The sequence below is a fragment of the Nerophis lumbriciformis genome, linkage group LG33 (genome assembly GCF_033978685.3).
Source record: "Nerophis lumbriciformis linkage group LG33, RoL_Nlum_v2.1, whole genome shotgun sequence".
Taxonomy (NCBI): Eukaryota; Metazoa; Chordata; class Actinopteri; order Syngnathiformes; family Syngnathidae; genus Nerophis; species Nerophis lumbriciformis.
This window is the reverse complement of record NC_084580.2, coordinates 19,527,344-19,552,187: the sequence shown is the minus strand read 5'-3', so window position 1 is coordinate 19,552,187 and position 24,844 is coordinate 19,527,344.

Below are 24,844 nucleotides of genomic sequence, written 5' to 3'. Positions count from 1 at the left end.
TCGCCTTGCATAGGAGAGTTTTAACTTGCACTTACAGATGTAGCGACCAACCGTAGTTACTGACAGTGGGTTTCTGAAGTGTTCCTGAGCCCATGTGGTGATATCCTTTACACACTGATGTCGCTTGTTGATGCAGTACAGCCTGAGGGATTGAAAGCCACGGGCTTAGCTGCTTACGTGCAGTGATTTCTCCAGATTCTCTGAACCCTTTGATGATATCACGGACCGTAGATGTTGAAATCCCTAAATTCCTTGCAATGCAAGGTTAAGAAAGGTTTTTCTTAAACTGTTCAACAATTTGCTCACGCATTTGTTGACAAAGTGGTGACCCTCGCCCCATCCTTGTTTGTGAATGACTGAGCATTTCATGGAATCTACTTTTATACCCAATCATGGCACCCACCTGTTCCCAATTTGACTGTTCACCTGTGGGATGTTCCAAATAAGTGTTTGATGAGCATTCCTCAACTTTATCAGTATTTATTGCCACCTTTCCCAACTTCTTTGTCACGTGTTGCCGGCATCAAACTCTAAAGTTAATGATTATTTGCAACAACAAAAAAAAGTTTATCAGTTTGAACATCAAATATGTTGTCTTTGTAGCATATTCAACTGAATATGGGTTGAAAAGGATTTGCAAATCATTGTATTCCGTTTATATTTACATCTAACACAATTTCCCAACTCATATGGAAACGGGGTTTGTACTTCCGAAATCTTCTCAACCAGCTACCAGAAATCAATAGTTGGATAATGGAGAGTTTTTGTCAGGGGTGTCCAAACTTTTTCCACTGAGGGCCGCACACTGAAAAATCAAAGCAAGCAGGGGCCATTTTGATATTTTTTTATTTCAAAAACCAATACAATATATGTATAAAAAAATATATATTTAGGCCTCCACTCAGGCTTGACCCCCGGCACCCCAAAGGGTTTTGGTCAAAAAAAATATTAACAATGTGTCATTATTCAGTATTATTATTTGTATTATTATTAACATTTTAAATCTCTAGATCAACATTAGGTCTATCTGTCAATATAACGTTTTTAAAGATTTAAGTTGAATGCTCTTTTTGTCAAAGAAAACCAATTTTTTTTTAATGGAAAAAACACAAAATATGCAATATTTTCCACCCAATAAAATTTTTCAGTAGAATATTTGAGATTATATAACAATTGGAGCCTTAAAAAGGTCAATAACTCACAACACCATTGATTTTAATTCATTATTATTTTTTGCGCAATGGCACTTAAAAACAAATCACTCTAAAATGATTGTGGATCCATTAAAGTGTTCAAAAATAAATTATACATTTTTTTTTACTGTTTAATAATAATAATAACTGGGATTTATATAGCGCTTTTCTAAGTACCCAAAGTCGCTTTACATGTAGAACCCATCAATCATTCACACCTGGTGGTGGTAAGCTACTTTCATAGCCACAGCTGCCCTGGGGTAGACTGACTGGTTTACTTTTAACACAATAATCTCAAGATCAACTTCAGATCTATCCGCCAATTATAAGTTCTATTATTTATGTTTTTTGTTTGTTCGTTTTAGGCCCTTCATTAAAAAAAAAAAAAAAAAAAACAGCTCAGTTTTTTGTATGGCAAACACAAAATATGCAACATTTTCCCCCAAAAATATCTCAAAGTGGAATATTTAATGTGACATAATTGGAGCCTTGAATAGGTCAATAATTCATAATGACATTGTTTTTTATTCTTTTTTTTTTTTTTTAAGAAATAAACAGCCTGCATGGCACCTTTGTGTTATTAGAGTAAACATTGCAACATTTTCTTGTTACACTTCACCTGTTTGTTCTTTTATACCACTTTTTATGTTTACATTTTTTTTTCAATCGTATTTTTTTTTTTTTCCCAACTTTTTTTATTGGCATTTTCAAATAGACAGAGAAAAGTGCAAGTCGAAACAGTACAATTTTAAAGTCAGTAAATTATTCACACCCTTTCCCTTAAAACCCAAACCACCCACCCACCCCACTCAGGTCCCACCAACGAGGGACAAATGGCACAATTATATAACAAGTAAGACGACAAAGACAGACACATTCTCACACACCACACTTGCCAACCTTGAGACCTCCGGTTTCGGGAGGTGGGGGTTGGGGGCGTGGTCGGGGGCGGGGCAAGGCGTGGTTGGGGGCGTGGTTAAGAGGGGAGGAGTATATTGACAGCTAGAATTCACCAAGCATACACATATATATATATATATATATATATATATACATCCTGAAAATATGCAAACAAAACTGTTTAGATCATTGATACTTCAAACTTGCATAAATATAACATGAATATAACATAACTTGGCTTCTGAGAGCTTCAAAATGTAATAAATAAAATGCTAAAGTTTTTGATAAACAATTATTTTAATAAATAAATATGGTCATTTTAAATGAATTATTATGATAATTTAAAATTAATTATTTCAAATATGTCTATTTTAATGTACCGGTATAATTCTATGGCTTGATGTAATAAGGAGTCAGAAAAAATAAAAATAAAAATACAATTAATGTTGATGTTTTTAGCAAAATATAGTAAACATTTATTTAGTTGTTTTTTTTAAATTAATAAATATATTTATTTTTAGGTAAGATAAACATAATAATACAATGTATCTTTAGTCTGGACGATTTAGTTCTTGTCACCCTGTTGTCCTCCCGTCTGAAAAAAGGCTGTCCTCTCTCAGGTCCGCATGGAGCTGGAGGGGGCGTGGCCTCCAGCTCCGGCTGAAAATCGGGAGATTTTCGGGAGAATATTTGTCCCGGGAGGTTTTCGGGTGAGGCGCTGAATTTCGGGAGTCTCCCGGAAAATTCGGGAGGGTTGGCAAGTATGTCACACACACACACACACACACATACGAGGCCAGAGACAGACAGACGGGGTGAAAAGGAGAGAGAGGGAAAAATAAATAAAAAATAAATAAAAAAAGAATTAAAAAAAAAAAAAAAAAAAATTATATATATATAAAAAAATATATAATAATAATAATAAAATAAAAATAAAAATTTAATACTAATAATAATAATATATAATAAAATAAAAATAGAATAAAATAATACTAATAAATAAAAGGGAGATTATTCCTCATCTGCGTCTGGGCATAGGTCAAGAGAGTTGACATACAGCAAAAAAGGACTCCATGAGCTTTCAAATGCTTGAGCCGAGCCTTTTAGCGAAAACCTAAGTTTTTCCAGTTTTAGATTGTAGAGAACCTCTCTAATCCATGTGATGGGGGGCGAGCCAGCTTAATTGTATTTTTAAAATGTGCTGTGGGGCCGTTAAAAAATGACCTGCGGGCCGCAAATGGCCGCACTTTGGACACCTCTGATGTACATATATAACACATAATCATACTTGCCAACCTTGAGACCGCCGATTTCGGGAGGTGGGGGGTGGGGGGTGGGGGCGGGGTCGTGGTCGGGGGTGGGGCGGGGGCGTGGTTGGGGGCGTGGTTAAGATATATATATATATATATATATAAGAAATACTTGACTTTCAGTGAATTCTAGCTATATATATATATATATATATATATATATATATATATAAATTAAATAAATACTTGAATTTCAGTGTTCATTTACAAACTACAACTCACAAACACTTTAGAGTTAGGCTCCACCATCAGAATGTGTACTTAAACTTATAAAGATCACATGGATATTATTCAGTGAGTTGATTCACCAAAACTAACCTGTTATACAGGAGGAAAAAGCACACAGGACGTTTCAATTGTTCACAGACTGGTCGCACTCATCAGAATGACAAGACACTTCCGGTGTCCAGGTGATAGCATTCAATTAGGAAGAAACGCCCTACTGCCCCCTACTGACCAATGTGAATACTGATAAATGTGTAATGACAGCTCCAAAAACGAATTCAAACCACAAAATAAAATAAATAAATCAACACAAAAATGTGACACATTATGGGTGGGTCACATATGCATGTACAGTAGATGGCAGTATTGTCCTGTTTACGGCAGACGAACTGCTTTACGGTAGACACTGTTGTTGTGTGTTGTCAACACGTCACTCAGGTCCGCCTGAATTTCGGGAGTTTTTCGGGAGAAAATTTGTCCCGGGAGGTTTTCGGGAGAGGCGCTGAATTTCGGGAGTCTCCCGGAAAATCCGGGAGGGTTGGCAAGTATGCACATAATACATATTTTATTATACTTTTTTTAATTTACCTTGCAAAACCATTTTGCCAATCATTTTTAATAGACGCAACATTTCAATGCATCCCATTATGTGGTTAAGATGCAGCAGGAAGCATGCATTGAAGCTTCGAGAAGTTCTAGATAGTGATGGGTCTGGCAACACCGATGCATCGGCGCATGCGTCGAGCTCATAGAGCAAAACCCTGTGTCGGTGCGCGTACCGCTTTTAGAAAGTCACGTGACCGATCATGAGCTGTTTTGGTCACGTGACCGATACGCGAACTGTGTCGCACTGACGCCTCCTCTGTGCCCTGTGAGCGGGTCTTTTCTACAGCCGGAGAAATAATAACTAAGAGAAATCGTCTAAAATGTAATACGTCGGAAAAACTTTATTATTTTTTTTAATAAAAATGTGTAAAAAAATTAAATTAAAAAAATGTTATGATACATGTTCACATTATTTATTGACTGCATCTAAAAAAGATAAAAATATATTTTTATTTAAATGAAGATATGAAATAATCCTAAATGAAATACAATGACTTGGTTTATATTATTGTATATACTAGGGCAGGGGTCACCAACGCGGTGCCCGCGGTCACCAGGTAGCCCGTAAGGACCAGATCAGTCGCCCGCTGGCCTGTTCTAAAAATAGCTCAAAGAGCAGCACTTACCAGTGAGCTGCCTCTATTTTTTTAAATTGTATTTATTTACTAGCAAGCTGGTCTCGCTTTGCTCGACATTTTTAATTCTAAGAGAGACAAATAGAATTTGAAAATCCAAGAAAATATTTTAAAGACTTGGTCTTCACTTGGAATAAGCGGTAGAAAATGGATGGATGGATGGGTCTTCACTTGTTTAAATAAATTCATTTATTTTTGACTTTGCTTCTTATTACTTTTAGAAATACAATTTTAGAGAAAAAAATACAACCTTAAAAATGATTTTAGGATTTTTAAACAAATATACCTTTTTACCTTTTAAATTTCTTCCTCTTCTTTCCTGACAATTTAAATCAATGTTCAAGTAATTTTTTATTTTTTTTTATTATTGTAAAGAATAATAAATATTTTAGCTTCTGTTTTTTCGACGAAGAATATTTGTGAAATATTTCTTCAAACTTACTATGATTAAAATTCAAAAAAATTATTCTGGCAAATCTAGAAAATCTGTAGAATCAAATTTAAATCTTATTTTAAAGTATTTTGAATTTCTTTTAAAATTTTTGTTCTGGAAAATCTAGAAGAAATACTGATTTGTCTTTGTTAGAAATATAGCTTGGTCCAATTTGTTAAATATTCTAACAAAGTGCAGATTGGATTTGAACCTATTTAAAACATGTCATCAAAATTCTAAAATGTATCTTAATCAGGAAAAATTACTAATGTTCCATAAATTCGTTTTTTAATTTTTTCAAAAAGATTCAAATTAGCTAGTTTTTCCTCCTTTTTGTCGGTTGAATTTTGAATTTTAAAGAGTCGAAATTGAAGATAAACTATGTTTCAAAATTTTATTTTTAATTTTTTTCGTGTTTTCTCCTCTTTTAAACCGTTCAATTAAGTGTTTTTTTCATCATTTATTCCCTACAAAAAAACCTTCCGTAAAAGGAAAAAAAAAAATGTACGACGGAATGACAGACAGAAATACCCATTTTTTTATATATATAAATTTATTTATTTAGGTATTCTTGTTTAACTCACACTTGCGTGTAACTTACAAATGACAATATATTTATTTATTTAAGTGTGTATCAAACTGGTAGCCCTTGGCATTAATCAGTACCCAAGAAGTAGTTTTTGGTTTCAAAAAGGTTGGTGACCCCTGTACTAGGGCATAAAATCAGTGTCAGTTGAGTCGGTCCATAGGTTGCCTGTAGGGATTTTTCATGTCCAGCAGATGTCAGTTTTTAGTGACACAGTATCGACACAGTATCAATACAGTTTTGCAATGTGTCAAAACGCTTCATGACGCCTCATCAACCCATCACTATTTCTAGAACTAATTGGCTCAAGTGGTGCAATGCCCCATGAGGCATCATCTGACCATCGCTAGAGCGAAGCCACTAAACAAAAACTGGCAAAAGGTCAAAAGAAAAAAAAAACTCACTTGACAAGTCAGGCAAACAAATCGACACAGGCTCAGGAACCAGCGTAGGCATGGCAGAGGAACAATCCGGTGACCGGAGTCGGTTACGAAGGCCTTGATTGCAAAGTGCAATCAGGTGTGGGGAAAGTGGCTCCGCCCCCAGGAAACACCAAAAATGGGCTCTGCAGCAGAAGACGTGTTAGTTAGGAGCAGGTCTGGTATGGAATGTAGAATACAGACAGCATGACAATTGCAAACAAGCCTCAGATAAGTATAGTTGCTTATTACTTACATATACAAAGTCCCTACTCAATTCAGTAACAAACGTGTCCACATCCTTCAAATTGCGTCATAAACTTGACGAATTATCGTGACCAACAGGCATACTTGCCAACCTTGAGACCTCCGATTTCAGGAGGTGGGGGGGGGGGCGTCGTCGGGGGTGGGGGCGTGGTTGGGGGCGTGGTTAAGAGGGGAGGAGTATATTTACAGCTAGAATTCACCAAGTCAAGTATTTCATATATATATATATATATATATATATATATATATATAAGAGAAATACTTGAATTTCAGTGTTCATTTATTTACACATATACACACACACATAACACTCATCTACTCATTGTTGAGTTGTCCATCCTTGTTCTATTCTCTGTCACTATTTACCAGAGGTGTGGACTCGAGTCACATGACTTGGACTCGAGTCAGACTCGAGTCATGAATTTGATGACTTTAGACTCGACTTGACAAAATGTAAAAAGACTTGCAACTCGACTTAGACTTTAACATCAATGACTTGTGACTTCACTTGGACTTGAGCCTTTTGAATTGACATGACTTGACATGACTTGCTACTTTCCCCAAACCCCAAAGATGAAAAAGTTATTCGGGAGCGCTCCGTATTTTTCATTGTGTACTTGTCTATCAGCGTTGCGTGTGTCAGCTGGTGTGGTCTCAGTACAACAGCCAATCAAATTAGATCTACTTTGTTTTCATCACACAGCATTCATCCAATCAAATTGCAGGACAACCAACGAAGAAGACATGTCCAAACCACACGCCAGTGAACAAAAAATTATACCTAAAATAATTTTGTTTGGGTATAAAAATTACGAGGTGGTCAACACAAAACGGTTTGCAGTATGCAACACATGCGGTTCGAAAATTACTGATGGAGAGGCAACAACTTCCAACTTCGTCCGGCATTTGAAGTTGCACAAAGAACGGTAAGTTTTGAATGTAAGATAACGTTTATTGGCTAAGTAACGTGACTTTTATTTGCTGTGTAGTTAAATCAGTGAGGCTGTAAACTCACTGCTAACGTTATAACGTTATTGCAAACACGGGAATCTGTTGCAGTTCACTACCTTATTCATACTTTTTGTTCAGTGATTTTTTTTAAGCAGGGTTACGTTAGTCAATATATCACACGTAACGTTAGACGGCGGTCAGCAGCACCGCGTATTTTAGCCACCTAAAAAAAGACAAAAATAGTCAAATAAAGGTCAGTTAAAATGTATACTATATTATGAATATGTGTACCGTTTTAGCTAGCTTTCTGACATACTGTTGGTTGTTTACCTCAGTGGTCCCCAACCACCGGGCCGCGGCCCGCTACTGGTCCGTGGATCGATTGGTATCGGGCCGCACAAGAAATATATATATATATGTTTTTTCTTTTTTTAATTAAATCAACATAAAAAACACAAAATACACTTACAAGTAGTGCACCAACCCAAAAAAACTCTCTCCCCCCTTTTGCTCTGGGCATTGAACATGAAGACTCTTCCTTCACTGTTCCGAGTGGCCATGAGAGTCTTGGCAGTGCCTGCCTCCAGTGCTCCAGTGGAGCGAGTTTTCAGCCATGGTGGCATCATACTACGCCCCCATCGTGCACAAATGACTGACAGACTCTTGGCTAATTTGGTCTTTTGCAAATGCAATGCAGCATAGGGCCCTGACATATAAAAAGTACAACTTTTTTGTTATGTTCACGTATATGTCATGTTTTTTCAAAGTTAACACTTTTGTACAAATAAGTACATTTGCACTTTATTTTTCAATGTGTTTGTTCTGTAAAGGAATGAGTTAATGTTTAAAATGACTGGTTAATAGTGCTATTATAAAGTGCAATGTCAGCACAATTTTCTTTCCTGCAATTTAAAATGCACTTGTTTTAATAAATAAATACAGTGTTTGAAAAGCATACACAATCTGTGTTAATATATTAGTCTGTGGTTAAAAGGACTTGAAAGGACTCGAAACTCAAAATGCAGGACTTAGGACTTGACTTGAGACTTTCCAGTCTTGACTTTGGACTTGACTCGGGGCTTGCCTGTCTTGACTCGGGACTTGACTCGGACTTGAGGGCAAAGACTTGAGACTTACTTGTGACTTGCAAAACAATGACTTGGTCCCACCTCTGCTATTTACTAACCATGCTGAACACCCTCTCTGATGATGCATTCTGCTTCGTCTCCTTGTTCTGTGCGCAGCTGTGCACTGCACTCTCTAAAAGCCGTAGATGTTATTGTCACCTATGCATGTACAGTAGATGGCAGTATTGCCCTGTTTAAGAGTGTCACAACATTGCTGTTTACGGCAGACGAACTGCTTTACGGTAGACGAAAACGTGACTGCTGTTGTTGTGTGTTGTTGCCGCGCTGGGAGGACGTTAATGAAACTGCCTAACAATAAACCCACATAAGAAACCAAGAACTCGCCCTCGATCATTCTACAGTTATAACGTGATTGGGCAGGCACGCTGTTTATATTGTGGAAAAGCAGACGTGAAAACAGGCTGTCGACACGTCACTCCGGTCCGCCTGAATTTCGGGAGATTTTCGAGAGAAAATTTGTCCCGGGAGGTTTTCGGGGGAGGTGCTGAATTTCGGGAGTCTCCCGGAAAATCCGGGAGGGGTTGGCAAGTATGCCAACAGGTGTCACCAAAACAAAAATGACCACTCTCTTTCAAAAGCATCAAAACACTAACCTTAGTGTTTTTCATACCTACCGTTGTTTTTCTGTTGGACTAATTCCGCGTGATCAAAACATTTCTAACATTCCACACTGCAAAAAAAGTAAAAGTATGTACTGTATTTTTCCGGACCGTAGGGCGCACCTGTATTTTTTTATTTTTGTTTTGTTTTTTGTCATAAATAAATACAAACATGTGTGCTTACGGACTGTATTCCTGCAGACTGTATTGATCTATATCAGGGGTCGGCAACCCAAAATGTTGAAAGAGCCATATTGGACCAAAAATACAACAACAAATCGGTCTGGAGCCGATAAAAAAATTTAAAAGCCATATTACATACAGATAGCGTGTCATGAGATATAAATTGAAATAAGAGGACTTAAAGGAAACTAAATGACCTCAAATATAGCTACAAATGAGGCATATTGGTGCAATATGTACATATAGCTAGCCTAAATAGCATGTTAGCATCGATTAGCTTGCAGTCATGCTCTGACCAAATATGCCCGATTAGCACTCCACACAAGTCAATAACATCAACAAAACTCACCTTTGTGCATTCATGCACAACGTTAAAAGTTTGGTGGACAAAATGAGACAGAAAAAGAAGTGGCATAAAACACGTCTGAGAAAGTTATACATGTAAACAAACTAAGGTGAGTTCAAGGACCGCCAAAATTAGTGGGACAAAACGCCGCTCGCCAAATACTCGAATGAGTGAAGCGTGTTTAATACAAACAGTGTGCTTTATAACAATTGGGGAGTTTTGTGTCATGTTTGTCCTCCTACAGAAACCATATTACCACAAAAAATGTATTTTTTTTCCCCTCATCTTTTTTCATACATTTTCGAAAAAGCTCCAGAGAGCCACTAGGGCGGCGCTAAAGAGCCGCATGTGGCGCTAGAGCCGCGGGTTGCCGACCCCCGATCTATATTGATACACAGGCCCGGCCCTAACCAATCTGGCGCCCTAGGCAAGATTTTAGGTGGCGCCCCCCCCACATCGGCAGTGAAGTGTATATACTCACAAGAAACCGAATAGCTTTGTCTTTGATCTTTTTTTTTACTTAAAGAAAGCAAATTAACAATCAGAATAGTTAACAAGATAAAAAAAAATATGAATAAATAAATGAATGCAAAAAATAAAAAATGAATATATGAAATACAATATTTTTTACATACATATTGCTTAATTTACATTAATGATGTGCACTTTAACAACTAGGCTTACAACTATACCTAATATATAAAGGGGTGGAAAAGTGACTATTACCTGCAGGGCAAACATTAGCTAACCAAAAGGCAATAACAATGTAAACAAAAAACACCTGCTTAAAAGATCTAATACAAATGTCCCTGAGGAATGTAAGGTGGGAGCAGGGCCGGCCCGTGGCATAGGCCGTATAGGCAAATGCTAAGGGCGCCGTCCATCAGGGGGCGCCACGCCAGTGCCACAAATGTTGGAGAAAAAAAAAGAAAAAAAGAAAAAGTTGGTACTATTATTTCTAAATACAAAAAATAATCCCACGTTAATTAAAATGCAAAGTAAAGCCTATTTAATAGAAATATTATTTGTTACAACATTACGCCCCTCCCCCCCCTCTCCCCCCGCACGGTGCGCCCCCTCCCTTCCCGTATCATGACTCTTTTTGGACGTCACCACATCAAAAAATCAACACAAGATGTCAAAACGGCCAAAACTGTCAGGTGCCCAGGGAAGAAAAAAGAGAAAAGAAGAGGAGGAGAAACGAGAAAAGACAGAGGTAGCAGGTAGGTGAGCCGAACATGAAATTATTTGTCTGTTACAGAATGTGATAGTAACCCGGCTTTTTAGCATTAAGCTAATGTCACATGATTCGGCAATTGCTAATCAATAAATAGCTAGTTCTGTTTTAGCGTCGGGTTAATATTGTGGAGGGGGCTAAATTGTTATGGAAAATAATAATGTAACGTTAGGTAATTACAGTACTCCCACCTTACATTTTTCAGGGACATTTGTATTAGACCTTTTAAGCAGCTGTTTTTTGTTTACATTGTTTTTGCCTTCTGGTTAGCTATGTTTGTCCTGCAGGTAATAGTCACTTTTCCACCCCTTTATATATTAGGTATAGTTGTAAGTAAAAAAAAAAAAGGTCAAAGACAAAGCTATTCGGTTTCTTGTGAGTATATACACTTCACTGCCGATGTGGGGGGGCGCCACCTAAAATCTTGCCTAGGGCGCCAGATTGGTTAGGGCCGGGCCTGGGTGGGAGTACTGTAATTACCTAACGTTACATTATTATTTTCCATAACAATTTAGCCCCCTCCACAATATTAACCCGACGTTAAAACAGAACTAGCTATTTATTGATTAGCAATTGCCGAATCATGTAACATTAGCTTAATGCTAAAAAGCCAGGTTACTATCACATTCTGTAACAGACAAATAATTTCATGTAGGCCAACGTTACCTACCTGCTACCTCTGTCTTTTTCTCGTTTCTCCTCCTCTTCTTTTCTCTTTTTTCTTCCCTGGGCACCTGACAGTTTTGGCCGTTTTGACATCTTGTGTTGATTTTTTGATGTGGTGACGTCCAAAAAGAGTCATGATACCGGAAGGGAGGGGGGCACCGTGCGGGGGGGGCGTAATGTTGTAACAAATAATATTTCCATTATATAGGCTTTACTTTGCATTTTATTAACGTGGGATTATTTTTTGTATTTAGAAATAATAGTACCAACTTTTTTTTTTTTTTTCTCCAACATTTGTGGCACTGGCGTGGCGCCCCCTGATGGACGGCGCCCTTAGCATTTGCTTATACGGCCTATGCCACGGGCCGGCCCTGTTGATATATAATGTATATATTGTGTTTTTTATGCTGATTTAATAAAACAATTAAAAAAAAATTTAAACATTTTTTTATTTCTTGTGCGGCCCGGTACCAATCGGTCCACGGACCGGTACCGGGCCGCGGCCATTACATAACATGTAATGGTGGTTCTTAGGTCAAAATGTTGCATAGATTATGTTTTACAGATCATCTTCAAGCCGCTTTCTGACAGTCGCTTCACGATGCGCCATTTTGTGGGCGGTCTTATTTACGTGGCTCACCTTCGACAGCGTCTTCTCCCCGTCATCTTTGTTGTAGCGGTGTAGCGTGCAAGGACGGGAGTGGAAAAAGTGTCAAAATATGGAGCTGTTTTAATGACTTTCAGACTTTACTTCAATCAATAACGGAGCAGCATCTCATCATCCGTGGCTCACTAGTGTCCCGTGAAAAACCGTCCTACCGGAACTCTCTGATAACTAAAGTTCCTTGGGTGATTAATTTAAAGTCACTACACCGGTATGTTTTAGCGCTTTCATGGCGAGTTCACTGACAGATATAAGTAAGAACTTTACACTACTTTATATTAGAAATGGCAACAGCGGATGATGAATGTCCCATAACAAGAAGATAGAGGAAAAAAAAGAAGCTTATCGACTACGGTGTCGACACGGACTACAAAGGCGGAAGCGCACAAATTTCCAGGACTTATGCAGATCCCAAATACAGATCAGCAGGTACTAGAAGGTAAGAAAAATTGCTTATGAATAATATTGCAAAACAAAACGCCAGATAATATGTCTTACCTTATACACACACCATAATAATACTCCTATGTTGAAGCACAGTACAATCCATCAAGCGGTGCGGCTTCAGCTTACCAAAGTCGTACTAAAACATGTTGATAGATTTTTGAGCGGCGTGTGTAATGTTCTATATTTTCAATGGAACATATAACATTTCAGTGTCGTTTACTTGAGTCATATTGTAGTCTACACGTATATCTTATGTGTGACTGCCATCATATTGCAGTATACATGTATCTCTTATGTGTGACTGCCATCTACTGATCACTTATCATTTCACCAGGCACCAAGTAAAATAGCTTCGAGGTCGGTAGGAACAACCAAAATTATTCCGTACATTAGGCGCACTGTCGAGTTTTGAGAAAATGGAAGGATTTTTAAGTGCGCCTTATAATCCGAAAAATACGGTACAAGGATCCCTGCTGACATCGTATCGGGTTAATTTCGGTATCGGCCAAATACGCAAGTCTCCAATATCGCCCCGAACCTTTTTGTCTTATTCAGGAAATGGCGCTTGTACCATAAGTTATTGGAAATACGTCCAATTTGAGTGGCTAGTTAATGTATGCAGGCAATAAGTATTCTATTACATTACCTGACAGCATACTTGCCAACCTTGAGACCTCCAAATTCGGGAGATTTGGGGGTGGGGGCGGGGGGTGGTTGAGGTGGGCGGGGTCTGGGGCGGGCGGGGCCAGGGTTAAAGGGGGAGGAGTATATTTTTAGCTATATATTATTATATATATTAGTATATTTCTTATATATATATATATATATATACATATATATATATATATATATATATATATATATATATAAATAAAATAAATACTTGACTTTCAGTGAATTCTAGCTATATATATATATATATATATATATCTTTTTTTAAATTATATATATATACACATATAAATAAAATAAATACTTGAATTTCAGTTTTCATTTATTTACACGTATACACACAACACTCCTCTCTACTCATTGTTGTATTTGAAAGTGCAATGCTTTGCAGCCAGTAGCACAGCCTTTGAAGGAGCATAGGTATGGGCCAGTGACGTGCGGTCACTAGAGGCAGGTGAGGCGGGGCCTCACCTGCCATCATTGAAAGAAAAACAATGTAAAAAGAAAAAAAATAAATTAAATTGTTATATGTATCCAGTGATTATACTATAAAGTTATTTTCCATTTAACTTCACCAGTTTTAGATTATTTGTATTCAAAATCGCTGAATTTTCACATTTGCCGTTCAAATACTGAGAAGAGACGGTGCGGTGATCAGCAGCCAGTTGAGGCACGTCACTCAGTGCCTCAATATGGATTCCGGACTCGGCTAACTGCTGGCCTGCTGTGCAGTGAGACTGTATTGCTATATGAACTATATTATACATTTCCATAGTTTAGTTAGCTGAGGTGTATAATGTACAGTGTATTTTGTCAACAACTGTATGTGTGTAACGTATTTCTTGTGCTGAGCGATCATAAAACGGCTGCAAAAGACGCACTGGCTGAGGCTCCAGTAACCCCGTCTCCTGCACCCCCGCCGTAGATTGCGACCCCTGATGGGAGTGTTATATCAACTAAAGCCCACACTTAAACTTTCCACGTGCAAGATTGAATCTATTTAAAAAAGTTATTTCATAAGAAGCCAAAAAATGCAAAAACAATAATGTTCGTGTCGGAGGAGTTGTGAATGACTGCAGGGCCACAACATTAGATACACCTGCAGACTGCAGGTGTATCTAATTCACAACTCCTCCAACACGAACATTATTGTTTTTGCACTTTTTTGGCTTCTTATTAAATAACTTTTGTAACCTATTTTCATGGGCTTTCCTCTTTGTGATGTAAGTTCCTGTTATGCGCTGTTAAACAGTATATGCCTTGAGCTCTTAATTTGAAGGCGCTAAGAGCGGAAGTGATGACACGGAGTGGAGCGGAAGTTTTTGAAAGAAGGTAAATAAAGTGGTCCTCGTGTAAACTGGAGCCTCCGTGTTTGTTTTTTTAAATTTTTCATACAGTATAGGCGACATTTATAAACCCTCGGTGACACTTTTTTTAAATAGATTCAATCTTGCACGTGGAAAGTTGAAGTGAGGGCTTTAGTTGATATAACACTCCCGTCAGGGGTGCATTAATCCAGCACAACAGCGGCGCATGGACTTAATTTATGAGTAAAGGTAAGACCATAATAACGTTTTTTTTTAATTAAATCAATCAATCAATCTTTATTTATATAGCCCTAAATCACAAGTGTCTCAAAGGGCTGCACAAGCCACAACGACATCCTCGGTACAAAGCCCACATACGGGCAAGGAAAAACTCACCCCAGTGGGACGTCGATGTGAATGACTATGAGAAACCTTGGAGAGGACCGCATATGTGGGTAACCCCCCCCCTCTAGGGGAGACCGAAAGCAATGGATGTCGAGTGGGTCTGACATAATATTGTGAGAGTCCAGTTCATAGTGGATCCAACATAATAGTAAGAGTCCAGTCCATAGTGGGGCCAGCAGGACACCATCCCGAGCGGAGACGGGTCAGCAGCGTAGAGATGTTCCCAGCCGATGCACAGGCGAGCGGTCCACCCCGGGTCCCGACTCTGGACAGCCAGCACTTCATCCATGGCCACCGGACCTGTGCCCCCCCCCCCCCCCCCCCTCCCCCCTCAAGGAAAAGGGGAGCAGAGGAGAAAAGAAAAGAAACGGCAGATCAACTGGTCTAACAGGGGGGCTATTTAAAGGCTAGAGTATACAAATGAGTTTTAAGATGGGACTTAAATGTGCTTCTTTGTGTGCTACAGTTTGTATGTGTAAAGTTAAAGTTAAGTTAAAGTACCAATGATTGTCACACACACACTAGGTGTAATGAAATTTGTCCTCTGCATTTGACCCATCCCCTTGATCACCCCCTGGGAGGTGAGGGGAGCAGTGGGCAGCAGCGGCGCCGCGCCCGGGAATAATTTTTGGTGATTTAACCCCCAATTCCTACCCTTGATGCTGAGTGCCAAGCAGTCTCCCGGAAAAGGTCTGCACCTGTGGGCCTCACACCGAATCGTATATCGGGTTAATTTCGGTATCAGCCAAATACGCAAGTCTCCAATAGGATGAAAGTATTCTTGACATCGTCTTGTAAATGGCCTTTTTGTTGTTTGGTTCTCTTCCAGGTCTAATTATAGAAGCATCAACAACACCCCACTTGCTAAGAATCCCGGAGCAGCCAGTGACCTAACACTGTTTACTCTTCAGTGCAGCTTTAAGAGGGTTTAATGTTCATTTGGACATTGCTGGAGTTTGAAGGAGCTCATGTCACCGTGATCATTCTAGCTCAGCCGTATTATATAGCCAACATTCTAAAGTCACATGCGACGGAATTTGAAGTTTCATTGTTTTGCTCGCCGCTTCAAAGAAGGCTGAGCTTCAATGCGGCGCTCTGAAGATAATGAGGCGGTATCTGGGGGAGACCAGCCGGATGAGTCCGGGGGGGGAACGGCCGGCCAAACAGTGGCGTGAAGCTTTTGTGGATTCCTCCAGGTTGTCCCTGTCAGGGAGAAGATGAAAAGGGCGGGGATTAGAGCAGAACAACAAGAGGTAAGAGTGGAGAGGAGTCTTCGCTAAACTCCGGCGCGCTTTTGATCGCGCTCATCCCTGCCAAACGGTAGCCATGGCAACAGCCGAGAGGAAAGTGTGCAGCCGTGATAAGAGTGCGACGGGGGATGAAGGAGTTGACAGATCATTTTAGAGAAGGCTGACCCTTCCGCAGAAGGGCCGTCATTGAGTCCGGGAAATTAACGGCGTGCGCAGATGGTGCGTAGAGATTGACAGTGTTTGACCCAAGTCTCTCCGTGGGAGCAATTTAACACATATCAGACCACAAAGTGTTAACTTCCGACTATTTTCACACTGTAAATGTCTGTGACTGTGACTGTTTTCTTCTCCTCCATTATCCTTCCTCTTCTTTTTCCCGTCTTTAAGGCACGGTTATTCACTATGGAGGCAGCATTTCCAGAAAGCTAAGGACCTGGTAGACTGACTTCTCTCTGCACTATTTGTCTTATTTTGTAGAAACCCCGTTTCCATATGAGTTGGGAAATTGTGTTAGATGTATATATAAACGGAATACAATGATTTGCAAATCCTTTTCAACCCATATTCAGTTGAATATGCTACAAAGACAACATATTTGATGGTTTTTTTTTTTGCAAATAATCATTAACTTTAGAATTTGATGCCAGCAACACGTGACAAAGAAGTTGGGAAAGGTGGCAATAAATACTGATAAAGTTGAGGAATGCTCATCAAACACTTATTTGGAACATCCCACGGGTGAGCAGGCAAATTGGGAACAGGTGGGTGCCATGATTGGGTATAAAAGTAGATGCCATGAAATGCTCAGTCATTCACAAACAAGGATGGGGCGAGGGTCACCACTTTGTCAACAAATGCGTGAGAAAATTGTTGAACAGTTTAAGAAAAACCTTTCTTAATCATCTGTTGCAAGGAATTTAGGGATTTCCACCATCTACGGTCCGTAATATCATCAAAGGGTTCAGAGAATCTGGAGAAATCACTGCACGTAAGCAGCTAAGCCCGTGACCTTCATGCCCTCAGGCTGTACTGCATCAACAAGCGACATCAGTGTGTAAAGGATATCACCACATGGGCTCAGGAACACTTCAGAAACCCACTGTCAGTAACTACAGATTGTCGCTACATCTGTAAGTGCAAGTTAAAACTCTCCTATGCAAGGCGAAAACCGTTTATCAACAACACCCAGAAACGGCGTCGGCTTCGCTGGGCCTGAGCTCATCTAAGATGGACTGATGCAAAGTGGAAAAGTGTTCTGTGGTCTGACGAGTCCACATTTCAAATTGTTTTTGGAAACTGTGGACGTCGTGTCCTCCGGACCAAAGAGGAAAAGAACCATCCGGATTGTTATAGGCGCAAAGTTGAAAAGCCAGCATGTGTGATGGTATGGGGGTGTATTAGTGCTCAAGACATGGGTAACTTACACATCTGTGAAGGCGCCATTAATGCTGAAAGGTACATACAGGCTTTGGAGCAACATATGTTGCCATCCAAGCAATGTTACCATGGACGCCCCTGCTTATTTCAGCAAGACAATGCCAAGCCACGTGTTACATCAACGTGGCTTCATAGTAAAAGAGTGCAGGTACTAGACTGTAGTCCAGACCTGTCTCCCATTGAAAATGTGTGGCGCATTATGAAGCCTAAAATAGCACAACGGAGACCCCCGGACTGTTGAACAACTTAAGCTGTACATCAAGCAAGAATGGGAAAGAATTCCACCTGAGAAGCTTCAAAAATGTGTCTCCTCAGTTCCCAAACGTTTACTGAGTGTTGTTAAAAGGAAAGGCCATGTAACACAGTGGTGAACATGCCCTTTCCCAACTACTTTGGCACGTGTTGCAGCCATGAAATTCTAAGTTAATTATTATTTGCAAAAAAAAAAATAAAGTTTATGAGTTTGAACATCAAATATCTTGTCTTTGTAGTGCATTCAATTGAATATGGGTTGAAAAGGATTTGCAAATCATTGTATTCCGTTTATATTTACATCCAACACAATTTCCCAACTCATATGGAAACGGGGTTTGTACAACACAAATACAACGTTGAAACACCATGCTTTCTGACAAGGGTTTTTCAATGTCGGGTTGTAACGTTGATTTGACCATTGAATTTTGGTCATTTCCCAACCAATATTCTACAACACAAATACAACCTTGAAACAACATGCTTTTTGACAATGTTTTTTCAATGTTGGGTTTTAACGTTGATTTGACCATTGAATTTTGGTCATTTCCAGACCAATATTCTATCTGACCAATATTCTACAACACAAATACTACGTTGAAACAACATCCTTTTTGACGACGTTTAATCAATGTCGGGTTTTAACGTTGATTTGACCATTGAATTTTGGTCATTTCCCGACCAATATTCTATCTGACCAATATTCTACAACTCAAATACAATGTTGAAATAACATGCTTTTTGACAACGTTTAATCAATCGGGTTTTAACGTTGATTTGACCATTGAATTTTGGTCATTTCCCAACCAATATTCTACAACTCAAATACAACGTTGAAACAACATGCTTTTTGCCAAGTTTTTTCATAGTTGGGTTTCAACGTTGATTTGACCATTGAATTTTGGTCATTTCCAGACCAATATTCTATCTGACCAATATTCTACAACACAAATACAACGTTGAAACAACATGCTTTCTGACAACGTTTATTCAATGTCGGGTTTTAACGTTGATATGACCTTTGAATTTTGGTCATTTCCCGACCAATATTCTACAACACAAATACAACGTTGAATCAACATGCTTTCTGACAACGTTTATTCAATGTCGGGTTTTAACGTTGATATGACCTTTGAATTTTGGTCATTTCCAGACCAATATTCTATCTGACCAATATTCTACAACACAAACACACCGTTGAAACAACATCCTTTTTGACGACGTTTAATCAATGTCGGGTTTTAACGTTGATTTGACCATTGAATTTTGGTCATTTCCCAACCAATATTCTACAACTCAAATACAACGTTGAAACAACATCCTTTTTGACGACGATTAATCAATGTCGGGTTTTAACGTTGATTCGACCATTGAATTTTGATAATTTCCAGACCAATATTCTATCTGACCAATATTCTACAACACAAATACAACGTTGAAACAACATCCTTTTTGACGACGTTTAATCAATGTCGGGTTTTAACGTTGATTTGACCATTGAATTTTGGTCATTTCCCGACCAATATTCTACAACACAAATACAACGTTGAAACAACATGCTTTCTGACAACGTTTATTCAACGTCGGGTTTTAACGTTGATTTGACCTTTGAATTTTGGTCATTTTCAGACCAATATTCTATCTGACCAATATTCTACAACTCAAATACAATGTTGAAACAACATGCTTTTTGACGACGTCTAATCAATGTCGGGTTTTAACGTTGATTTGACCATTGAATTTTGGTCATTTCCTGACCAATATTCTACAACACAAATACAACGTTGAAACAACATGCTTTCTGACAACGTTTATTCAATGTCGGGTTTTAACGTTGATTTGACCTTTGAATTTTGGTCATTTCCAGACCAATATTCTATCCGACCAATATTCTACAACACAAATACTACGTTGAAACAACATGCTTTTTGACAACGTCTAATCAATATTGGGTTTTAACGTTGATTTGACCATTGAATTTTGGTCTTTTTCCAACCAATATTCTACAACACAAACACAACGTTGAAACAACATGCTTTTTGACTACAATTAATCAATGTTGGGGTTTTTTTAAAGTTGATTTGACCATTGAATTTTGGTCATTTCCCAACCAATATTCTACAACTCAAATACAACGTTGAAACAACATCCTTTTTGACGACGTTTAATCAATGTCGGGTTTTAACGTTGATTTGACCATTGAATTTTGATAATTTCCAGACCAATATTCTATCTGACCAATATTCTACAACACAAATACAACGTTGAAACAACATCCTTTTTGACGACGTTTAATCAATGTCGGGTTTTAACGTTGATTTTACCATTGAATTTTGGTCATTTCCCAACCAATATTCTACAACACAAATACAACGTTGAAACAACATGCTTTTTGACAATGTTTTTTCAATGTCGGGTTTTAACGTTGATTTGACCATTGAATTTTGGTCATTTCCAGACCAATATTCTATCTGTCCAATATTCTACAACACAAATACAACGTTGAAACAACATGCTTTTTGACGACGTTTGATCAATGACGGCTTTTAACGTTGATTTGACCATTGAATTTTGGTCATTTCCAGACCAATATTCTATCTGACCAATATTCTACAACACAAATACTACGTTGAAACAACATCCTTTTTGACAACGTTTATTCAATGTTGGGTTTTAACGTTGATTTGACCTTTGAATTTTGGTCATTTCCAGACCAATATTCTATCTGACCAATATTCTACAACACAAATACTACGTTGAAACAACATGCTTTTTGACAACGTCTCATCAATATTGGGTTTTAACGTTGATTTGACCATTGAATTTTGGTCTTTTTCCAACCAATATTCTACAACACAAACACAACGTTGAAACAACATGCTTTTTGACTACAATTAATCAATGTTGGGGTTTTTTTAAAGTTGATTTGACCATTGAATTTTGGTCATTTCCCAACCAATATTCTACAACTCAAATACAACGTTGAAACAACATCCTTTTTGACGACGTTTAATCAATGTCGGGTTTTAACGTTGATTTGACCATTGAATTTTGATAATTTCCAGACCAATATTCTATCTGACCAATATTCTACAACACAAATACAACGTTGAAACAACATCCTTTTTGACGACGTTTAATCAATGTTGGGTTTGAACGTTGATTTGACCATTGAATTTTGGTCATTTCCCAACCAATATTCTACAACTCAAATACAACGTTGAAACAACATGCTTTTTGACAATGTTTTTTCAATGTTGGGTTTTAACGTTGATTTGACCTTTGAATTTTGGTCATTTCCAGACCAATATTCTATCTGACCAATATTCTACAACACAAATACTACGTTAAAACAACATGCTTTTTGACAACGTCTAATCAATATTGGGTTTTAACGTTGATTTGACCATTGAATTTTGGTCTTTTTCCAACCAATATTCTACAACACAAACACAACGTTGAAACAACATGCTTTTTGACTACAATTAATCAATGTTGGGGTTTTTTAAAAGTTGATTTGACCATTGAATTTTGGTCATTTCCCAACCAATATTCTACAACTCAAATACAACGTTGAAACAACATCCTTTTTGACGACGTTTAATCAATGTCGGGTTTTAACGTTGATTTGACCATTGAATTTTAGTCATTTCCCAACCAATATTCTACAACTCAAATACAACGTTGAAACAACATGCTTTTTGACAATGTTTTTTCAATGTTGGGTTTTAACGTTGATTTGACCTTTGAATTTTGTTAATTTCCCGACCAATATTCTATCTGTCCAATATTCTACAACACGAATACAACGTTGAAACAAGATGCTTTTTGACAACGTTTAATCAATGTCGGGTTTAAACGTTGATTTGACCATTGAATTTTGGTCCTTTCCCAATCAATACTCTACAACGTTGAAACAACCTGCTTTTTGACAACGTTTAATCAATCGGGTTTTAACGTTGATTTGACCATTGAATTTTGGTCATTTCCAGACCAATATTCTATCTGTCCAATATTCTACAACACAAATACATTATTGAAACAACATGCTTTTTGACGACGTTTGATCAATGACGGCTTTTAACATTGATTTGACCATTGAATTTTGGTCATTTCCCGACCAATATTCTACAACACAAATACAACGTTGAATCAACATGCTTTTTGACGACGTTTTTTCAATGTCGGGTTTTAACGTTGATTTGACCATTGAAATTGGGTCATTTCCCGATCAATATTCTATCCGACCATTATTCTACAACACAAATACAATGTTGAAACAACATGCTTTTTGACACCATTTTTTTCAATGTCGTGTTTTAACGTTGATTTGACCATTGAATTTTGGTCATTTCCCAACCAATATTCTACAACACAAATACAACGTTGACACAACATGCTTTTTGACGACGTTTAATCAATGTCGGGTTTTAACGTTGACTTGACCATTGAATTTTGGTCATTTACCAACCAATATTCTACAATGTTGAAACAACATGCTTTTAACAACGTTTAATCAATGTTGGGTTTAAACGTTGGTTTGACCTTTGAATTTTGGTCATTTCCCAACCAATATTATACAACACAAATACAACGTTGAAACAACATGCTTTTTGACGACGTTTTTTCAATGTCGGGTTTTAACGTTGATTTGACCATTGAATTTTGGTCATTTCCCAACCAATATTCTACAACTCAAATACAACGTTGAAACAACATGCTTTCTGACAGCGTTTTTTCAATGTTGGGTTTTAACGTTGATTTGACCATAGAATGTTGGTCATTTCCCAACCAAGAATGTGGATCCAATGTTGGACATCAATTTTGTCTCAATTTATTAATATAACTATTTTCCAACGTTGTTTCAAAGTCAGTTTTAAGGACATGTACCGTATTTTTCGGCGTATAAGTCGCACCGGAGTATAAGTCGCACCTGCCGAAAATGCATAATAAAGAAGGAAAAAAACATACCGTATTTTCCGCACTATAAGGCGCACCTAAAAACCACAAATTTTCTCAAAAGCTGACAGTGCGCCTTATAACCCGGTGCGCTTTATATATGGATAAATATTAAGATTCATTTTCATAAAGTTTCGGTCTCGCAACTTCGGTAAACAGCCGCCATCTTTTTTCCCGGTAGAACAGGAAGCGCTTCTTCTTCTACGCAAGCAACCGCCAAGGTAAGCACCCGCCCCCATAGAACAGGAAGCGCTTCTTCTTCTACTGTAAGCAACCACCCGCCCGCGTAGAAGAAGAAAAAGCGCGCGGATATTACCGTACGTTTCATTTCCTGTTTACATCTGTAAAGACCACAAAATGGCTCCTACTAAGCGACAAGGATCCGGTTCATGAAAAGACGCAATCTCTCCATCCGCACACGGATTACTATTTCACAGTAACTGATATTCCTGTGAACCGCACTGTGGATACAACGGGAGCACGTACGGTGAATATTCGCACCACAGGGAATGAGAAGTCATCCTTCACTGTGGTTCTAGCTTGCCATGCTAATGGCCAGAAACTTCCACCCATGGTGATATTCAAAAGGAAGACCTTGCCAAAAGAGACCTTTCCAGCCGGCGTCATCATAAAAGCTAACTCGAAGGGATGGATGAAGTAAAGATGAGCGAGTGGTTAAGGTAAGTTTAAGTTTACGCGAAGAGGCCGGGTGGCTTTCTTCACGCAGCTCCGTCCATGTTGATATACGATTCCATGCGCGCCCACATCACGCTGGTTTTAATATATTATTAAAGTTTGACTGACCTATTTGACTGTTTTTTTGACATTCCTTTAGCGCAGTTAGATGCGGCTTACAACACGGGGCGGCTTATAGGTGGACAAAGTTTTGAAATATGCCGTTCATTGAAGGCGCGGCTTATAACCCAGGGCGCCTTATGGTGCGGAAAATACGGTAAGTCGCACTGGAGCCCGGCCAAACTATGAAAAAAACTGCGACTTATAGTCCGGAAAATACGGTATGTGTAATCAATGTTTGCCTGCAGGGAATGATGTGATTTGGCGCCCAGTTGAATAGCACTGCTTTAAGGGTTTACCTGCCTAATTTTACAAATCCGAATAAAACGCGCACAACATAGTAAATATCGACCCTTTTTCCTAATTTGTTCCAATCGCCTGCATGTAGAACGTAATGCAAACAACGTAGTGAAAAAGAGAGAACACTGCTTTGCAAAACCGCCGGGAATGCCTCATTTCTCCCTCTGAACTCCTGCGCGGGGAGGAAGAGGAAGAGGAAGAGGAAGAGCGCTGTACAGAAGAATGGCCTGCAGGCAGCCTGGAGGGCAGCAAGCCGGAGACGGCGTCTGATTTGACAAACAACATCAGTTCTTGCACCAGCGATTCAGGCAGAATGTGTGCTTAATTAGGACAAAAATGGACACTAATTGAGCCCCAGCTGTATGGTGAATCTCTGAGCAGACACCAACCCAAGAGCTCCAAGTCTCTCTGATCCTCGTCTCCTCCTCCCCCTGAGCTCCGTCTGTTCGCTCCACGAGCGTCTCGGCTTGTTAGCACGCGGGGAGTTTTGTAAGGATAATGAAAAAGTCAGAAAAAAAGCGCGAGTGCAAGACTCAGTACGGAACATTCTCCCATTTCCAGGCCTGGGAAATTCAAGTTAAAGTGTCATGTCTGTAACGCTCCTAAACCCAAAAGTAAAAAACACACAGCTGGAAGGCAAAAACTGTATCAC